Raw genomic sequence first — 8,071 nt, forward strand, 5'->3', positions numbered from 1 at the left:
CAATAATAATAATAATGATAATAATTCAAAGACGATTAAACTTAAACATTCTAGCTTAAAATAGAATAAAACTATATTCTGCGTATATTGAACATTAACTTTGTTCTAGAGTTGTAACAACACCAGAATTTTGAACTTCAGCAATACACGATACCTCTTTTGATAACTGGGAAAAACGAAAAAAGTCCTCGGCACACTAGGATAGTTTTCTTAGTTTGTTTTCACTGGACACTGTCTGGTTTTGCTGCAGGCCAAATTTCAGACAGCATTATAAAGTCTGAACCGAACTGAGGTCCCAAATGAGCACCTGGATGATTTTTTACAGCTTTGAAATCAGTCATGATGTTGGGAAGGCAGCGTGGCGAGACCAAAATAAAAATAACCGATAATTCCCCTCACATGCATTAAAACTAAAGCTTTTGTGTTCAAATGTAGGGAGTCAAAGTAAAAAGTAAATACTCAAGTAAAGTACAGATACCTGAAAAATCTACATAAGTACAGTAACAAAGTATTTGTACTTCGTTACTTCCCACCTCTGTCTGACAGGAGCAGGAGGGGCAGCACGTGTCGGCTATAATTCGGTCGTGGGTGGCGTCTTCTTAAATAAAAAAAACAACAAAAAATGAATTTGATCAAATGCTAAAATGGGTCGTCAATAACTTGGCAGCTGTTAATGAACCTGGGTGGACCATCTATGTAAAGACTGCATGGGAAACACTGGATGTTCATCACCTTAGTAATGTTTATCATATTGCAGACACCAGCTGGATGTGTAAGCAGCCTCTCGCGGGCTAGAGAAACATTAAAAAGGGCCGATCTGGCCCGCAGGCTACCAGGTAAATAGCCCTGCTTTATAGTTTGGGTCTAGTTTTAGTAAATGAAAAGTCATCATAACTTTTAGTCAAAACGTTTTCTCTCTTTAATCTAATTCAAATAGCCTAATACTGGTTAAATCCGCTGTAATGCGCCATCCTTTCATTATTTATTTCTTGACGATGTTCTCTACGGGCAATATAGATCCTCAGCTGAGGTTATATGTGTACATGGAAACTTTTGGAACATAACGTTACACATGCAAAGCCACAGAACGAAGCCGTGCAGTTACAGTAGCACATACTGCACGTTACTCTCTTGCCTTATTTCCAGCAGCAGTGTTGGTTTATACTGTAAAAACTTTTTACTAATTTACTCTTATTTAAACAATCTGACCAGAGCCTGAAGCAGTGGATGCCATCATGATGAAGCTGCTACTTTGGGACATCCTCACCAGTATGGCTGGGTCTGATTCAGGGGGATCTGCACACGTCCCTCAACCAATTTAAGCAGTAACGGGAAGGCATTGCTTGTATTTTGACAGACAGATCCGACACACAGTGGGGGAAAATATCATGAATTTTTAATGTCTGACAGCCCACCACTAACATTTTAGTCCCGTCTTGTTAACAGAAACAAAACATATGTGTTGTCACAGTTTTTATTATCAACGATCCATTTTTTATGTTGATGAACATTTTGCGTCATTATTTTTGTTAAAAAAAAATGTTAACACTGGATCCAAGGTTAAAAAAAAACTGTAACAAACACTGTTAAAGAATAGGATTCTGTTTTCTTATGTAAAACAAAAATGTAGAAAAGTTCAAAATACAACAAAGACATTCACTCTGCTCAAAACATAAAGTAGTCAAAGTAGTCTTGTAGAGGAGGGGAAAACTGGTTTGGTGCAGATGCTTTTGCTGCAAGTCAATCAATCAATCAAATTTTATTTGTATAGCGCCAAATCATAACCAGGGTTATCTCGAGACACTTTACAGAAAGAGCAGGTCTAGACCGACTCTTTGTTAAGTTATTTAAAGAGAGGCCCAACATGAATCCACCATGAGTAGCACTTAGCAATTCGGCACATTGGCAAGGAAAAACTTCCTTTTAACAGGCAGAAACCTCGAGCAGAACCAGACTCATGTTGAACAGCCATCTGCCTCGACTGGATGGGCCGAAAATGGGATAGAAGGAGATGCAGGATAGAGACAGGCAAAGAGAGCAACAACAACATATGTTCTTGTTACCACAACAACATATGTCCTTGTTACATGAACAACAACAGACACATACTTATGGTTACAATGCCAATAATAGTGGTAGACTAGGGTGAAGATTGGCTAAATAAATAAATAAATAAATAAATTAGCGAGAGAAGCAGAGTAATGATAAAGGCTGAGGTAATCGTAATTGTAACAGTTGAAGTCAACAGGTCTACTATTAGCATTAGCAGCAACAATAATGATACTATGGGGAAGGCTGATGTTAGTAGTTGTTGCAGTCGAGCAGGTCCACAGCAGCAGGTGGTCTGCAGCAACGATCCTCAGGAACCTTCAAGACAAGGGAGCACAAGAACTCCCGGGAAGATATGTGGTTAGTAATGTTAATGGGACCAGAAGATACAGAGTTAATGAGCTGCATTAATATGACAGAGAGAGAGAGAGAGAGAGAGAGAGAGAGAGTCAGAGAGTCAGAGAGAGAGAGAGAGAGAAGCTTGGTGTGTCAGATCCCCCCGGCAGTCTAAACCTATAGCAGCATAACTATGGGCTAGTCCAAGCCTGAGCCAGCCCTAACTATAAGCTTTATCAAAGAGGAAAGTTTTAAGTCTACTCTTAAAAGAAGAGAGGGTGTCTGCCTCCCGGACCTTGACTGGTAGATTGTTCCAGAGGAGGGGGGCCTGGTAATTGAAGGCTCTACCTCCAACACTACTCTTAGAGACTTTAGGTACCACAAGCAGGCCTGCATCCTGGGAGCGCAATGTTCTAGAGGGGTAATATGGCACTATGAGCTCTTTAAGATATGATGGTGCCTGACCATTAAGAGCTTTGTAAGTAAGAAGAAGGATTTTAAATTCTATTCTAGATTTTACAGGAAGCCAGTGCAGAGAGGCTAATACAGGAGAGATGTGATCTCTCTTCCTAGTTCTTGTCAGCACACGTGCTGCAGCATTTTGTACCAGCTGCAGAGTTTTTAGGGAGTGGGGGAACATTCCCCCAGACCCCCTAGCAGTCTACTTTTCCCCAATGGCTGAATACTGCATATGTTTGTGGAAAGCCCTGAATAATCTGAACAATTGTGTAAAAGAAAATGAAAAAATGCATAGCCAGCTGCGGCGAGGTGGTCCTTTTTACGCCTAACATGTGTATATAGCTTTTGGTTTTGGTGTGCCACCCCAAGATTTTCTGTGGCCATCTCTGGCCAGCCCCAGGAAAAAATCCTGGAGGGTCCACAGGTTGTGATCATTTTATAATTTCTGGCAATATTGCATTCTTGGGTTGGTTGGGAGATCGTATCTCTAATGAGATCTATCACAAACGTGATCCCTGCACGATACACTCTGTAGGTTATTGTTTAATTAGCTCACTGTGATTCAGTATTTGGAGAACATTTCTCCTAACTCTCCATCTTTCCGCCTTTTTCTCCCCCGCTTAAGAAACTCTTAAGCTTCTTAAAAGTCCTCCCCACTACTCCTAACAGTTTCTCACCTTAAGAGCTCTCTTAAGGGCTGAGATGCTTTGTGAAGAACTTTTGTCTTTACCAGGATCTAGTCTTAACTTTCAGGGAAAATTCTTAGAAAACGTCACGATTATAAGAATTTTCTTAGAATTTCGTCACTGGGAGCAACTCTTTGTACAAGGAAGCTTTATGAATAGGGCCCCAGAATTTCATGTGAGTTTTGCAATGCTATGTGTAATTTATTTTCTCTTGATTTTAGAATGTCTATGTCTGTGATGTGAGGCAACATATTGAGTTATATTGTCCAAACTACAATCAATTATTGTTCTGTTATAATCGTGTTACACCTAATAAAGTAAATAAACAGTTGTTGCTGCTGCAGCATAAATACAGGTATGTCTGTATCAGCCTCCATCAGTCCTACTCTTCACCCCAGACTGGATCTTCTTAAAACCATGCTCCGCTTCAGACTGAGCACCGCACTATGTGAGTACACAGATAATTTTAACTTTAACTTTATACTGTAAGCTTTTGCACTCACTAATATCCTGCACATCTGTACAGTTTTTAATCACACCTGTTGTAAATATTCTGAATTATACGAATTGCTTTTTATACTGCCTATTTTTTAAAATCTCATCTATTTAAGTCTTTTACTTATTTTTATTATAGTTCTGTGTTCATTGTTCTGCACCAAAATCACCAAAACAAATTCCTTGTATGTGTAAACTACTTGGCTACTGATTCTGGTTCTGATTGATTAGTTGAACAATAATTATTAGCTTAATTATGATACCAGGAATAAAGTAAAACATTTTGCCTACATGTATCTGAGAGGAAATTCAGTGGGCTGATTGGAATTATTATTGACTTTTTGACAATGCTTGCAAATATGGATGCATGTATGTTTTATCATCATGGCTTCGCCAAGATCAAATAGTTGGAAACATTTTATTTATGTCTTACTCATTGGGAGAAAGTTGTTTGAGTCTGTGCACACGCTGTTCTAGGTTGGCCTGAAGGCTCACTTAAACTGCCATTATGAGACCTAAAAGACTTTCATGTTTTGTGTGGTTATAGCTAAAAGAGCTATTTGAGATACTGCAAGACATTAAATGTAATGTATTTCTGTCTTCATATTTATGTATAAAGACTTGTTTTGTGCCATATGTATGTATACTCATGATGATTAATTTTTCATTCAAAGTCAGGGCAAACAGAGGTCTCTGTCATTTTTACACTGACACTTGGAAATACACTTTTGCTTATGTTTGGTGTGATTTTACTTTTTCCAGGTCTGGCAGCAACGTGTTTGCTCATGACATCAGGTAAATATCTAAGTCTATATGGTATTAGAATATAGGCCTTTACTTTCTTACAATATGTGGCTTTCACACTACACTCTCATATCTGTTCTTTTAGTCGTTTCCACAGAGAGAGTTGTCACCTGTGACGACCTCTATAATGTCCAGTGCCTGAGCTGTGGTATGATTGAACTCTCTTTAACTATTAGCATGACAAATTTAACAGTATATCATCCCCTTAAAAACAAATATTGCCTCTGATCTTCCTGCTTTCTCCATGTGTGTGTATCAGCTAACGGAGTGATCAGTGTGCAGGACGTGCAGACAGAAAGACCTGCAGCAGAGGCAGACCTCCAGCACAGCTCGCCAATACACAGTGCGCTCTAGAAGGCACAGTGGATGTCGTCAAGAAAAGGTAATAATGACAATTATATAAAATTCCACAGTATTCAATGTATTCTAAATGTGGCTTCTGCTGGCAGTGAGTTTCTTTCTTAGGTCAATGGTGTCACTGGCCTTTAAAAATGCACCGCCTCAAATGTAGCTCTTCGAATAGCTATGGCAGGACAGCACACACCTTACTATTTGCAGCAATCTACAGCTGATCTCAACAAGAGGCCTATTTAATCACTAATTCTAAGCAGATACGATGGAGTTGAATACAGGTTGAAATAAAAGGCTTTAAGATCTTTTTCTCAGTGCTAATGGTTCATGAAAGTTACTACTAGTGCAAGCATCCTGCAGGTAAAAGGATAAGCAAGACTCAAGTCCAGCCATGATAATGGTTCAATTAAGGCTCACATATCAATGATAGACATACTAACACAAACTTGTGCTTGAAGTCCTCAAGCTGCATGCAGGTAGCTCATAATAAGCAGGTAAGCAGGCTAATGTTAACATTTTAAAATAACAGCTAACATTTGTAGTCAAATTTATTCATTAGACAGAAACTTTTGTCCAAAGTGAAATAAAAATAAAGAAAGATCCGAGTCACAGAAGATCAAGGAGATGCCTTCTCATCAAGAGATCACAAAATGCATATAAGTAGGTGGTCTTGGAGAAAGAAGGTCTTTTTATTTTTAAAGACAGAAAGGGGTTCAGTTGACTCAATTTTATTTTTTGGCTTTTTCTGCCTTTATTTTAGAGAGAGGACAGTGGATAGTGCCGGAAATGGGGGAAGAGAGAGTGGGGACGACACGTGGTGAAGAGCTGAGGGCGGGAGTTGAACCCAGGGCCGCTGCATTGAGGACTATAGCTCTGAATATGGTCGCTAATATAACCGCTGAGCTAAACTGGCACCTCTCCTGAGACCAGACTAGATTGGATCAACATTCTTTTAGAGAGGACATCTCAGATTTAGTTGAAATGCATGCTCTCTTACATGACATGTTTAGCATGCTGACATCAGTTCAAGCTGTTGCACTATTTTAGTTTAAGTGTATTTCTGCTTTGTGCTAAACACATACTCTTTTTGATTTACCTAGGTGTGATGGCAAGCCGGTGTGTGAGTTAAACACAAATGTAGTCCGTACCTCTGATCCGTGCATGGGCATCTACAAATATCTGGAAACCTCCTACATCTGCCTCCCAGCAAGTCAGTCACATCTATGCACCGAACTAACAATAAAACAAGCTGCAAGTTCTAAACTGTGATGTCTAACCTGATTCATTTGTTTTAATTTCACAGTCCACCTTGTTACATGTGCGCAATCTTTGGCAGTTTTGTCCTGTGGTAAGTTAGCTTTTTTCTTCTTTTTTTGCTATTCTGGATTAATGTGACAAACATCACATCATTACATTTTCATTGTATCTTATCAATCATCACCCCTGTGCTTTGTCAATGTGTCCTCCTTTATTTTGTCAGATTTGGGACAGGTTATATTTGTCCACAGTGCCAACTATGGACGTCATGACCAGACCACGTGCTCTTACAAACGGCCTGCCAGGCAACTCAAAGAAGTCGACTGCTCACGCCCTACTCAAAAAGTTGCTAAGAGGTACAATTGTCAACCCTTTGTCAACCTGTTACCTAATGGCCACAAATTTGTAAAGCCATGTACTGAAAAACACCCAGATTTTTGTGCTCCCTCGCACAATAATGTTTGTATTCACTCTTTTTTTCACTCTGCCTTCACAGATGCAATGGTAAGATCAGCTGTGTGATCAAAGCAAGCAACGCAATGTTTGGAGACCCCTGCAGGGGTACTTACAAGTACCTGGAGGTGTTTTACGTATGTGAATGTAAGTGTCGCGAACAACATCATGACTATATATGCAGGTAACTGCTTAAATAACTACCTTTGCAGTGATAAAACGTATATTAAGGTCTGTTTAAACCAGGAGTAATCACTTTTTTTTTTCTATTTAGGTATCTGTGCTGATGAAGTGTAAATGTTGTGTTTTATTGACAGTCCTGCTGTTACACAACCAGTCACTCAAATATTTTTCTGCAGTGAATCTTTTGTGTGTTTTTCTTATGCAGATTCTGACAGCTCGAGGTGTGCAAACCATGTGAAGTAACATAAAGTCCCATGTATCAACATGCATAAAATAAATTATAATCAGTACCATGTTGATGCAAGCATTCCAGAGGAGACTGCCAACAAATTCAAAGTAGAATAAGATTACAATAAACATGCATTCAAAAAACACATTTAACCAGTATCGTGTGCCTTGTCAGTTCATAAATATGTTTTTTAGTTTTGTTGATAATTATTTAACAATAATCTCAAACAAAAGTGCACAAGCACAGCTTCATGAAGACTGTCAGATGTAGAGATTTCAGGTTAAGCTTCATTGTAGTAACTTGTGTGTGTCAGCTGTTTCCGGCTCTTCCTGTCCATAGAAAAAAAAATCCCTAATAGTTACTATTCAAGGAAGAATATTCCAGGAAAGAAAAGAAGACAAAATAAACAACTGATGTCAAGACAAGCGTAAAAGACATCAGAAACCAGGTGAACCATATGATCCATTATAAATTGAGATAATGACATCAATTGAATCACTGGAGAGATTATATATCCCGTCTGGCCTGGGACGCTTTGGAATCCACTAATAGGAGCTGGAAAACGTTGCTGAGGAGAGGGATGTCTGGGTCACCTTGCGTAGCCTGCTGCCACTGCAACCCGGCCCTGGATAAGCAGAAAAAAATGGATAGGTGTCAAATGAATTGATATTTACCTTTTATATATGCGAGTTCAAACTTGTCGCCCTCCTACCGAAAACCTCCTTTCCCTCCTCTCCTTCCACCTTCTTGTCTTTTAAAAACTCTAGGA

The 8,071-nt window shown here is 39.1% G+C and overlaps 1 pseudogene; it reads left to right on the plus strand.

Annotated features, from left to right (window-relative positions):
* Positions 1–3,887: 3,887 nt before the first annotated feature.
* On the plus strand, positions 3,888–7,316 carry LOC138589235 (L-rhamnose-binding lectin SML-like; annotated as a pseudogene).
* Positions 7,317–8,071: the final 755 nt, after the last annotated feature.

The sequence above is a fragment of the Semicossyphus pulcher genome, unplaced genomic scaffold (genome assembly GCF_022749685.1).
Source record: "Semicossyphus pulcher isolate SPU_LCO1_2020_fin unplaced genomic scaffold, fSemPul1.0.p SCAF_13, whole genome shotgun sequence".
In the NCBI taxonomy this organism is placed as follows: domain Eukaryota; kingdom Metazoa; phylum Chordata; class Actinopteri; order Labriformes; family Labridae; genus Semicossyphus; species Semicossyphus pulcher.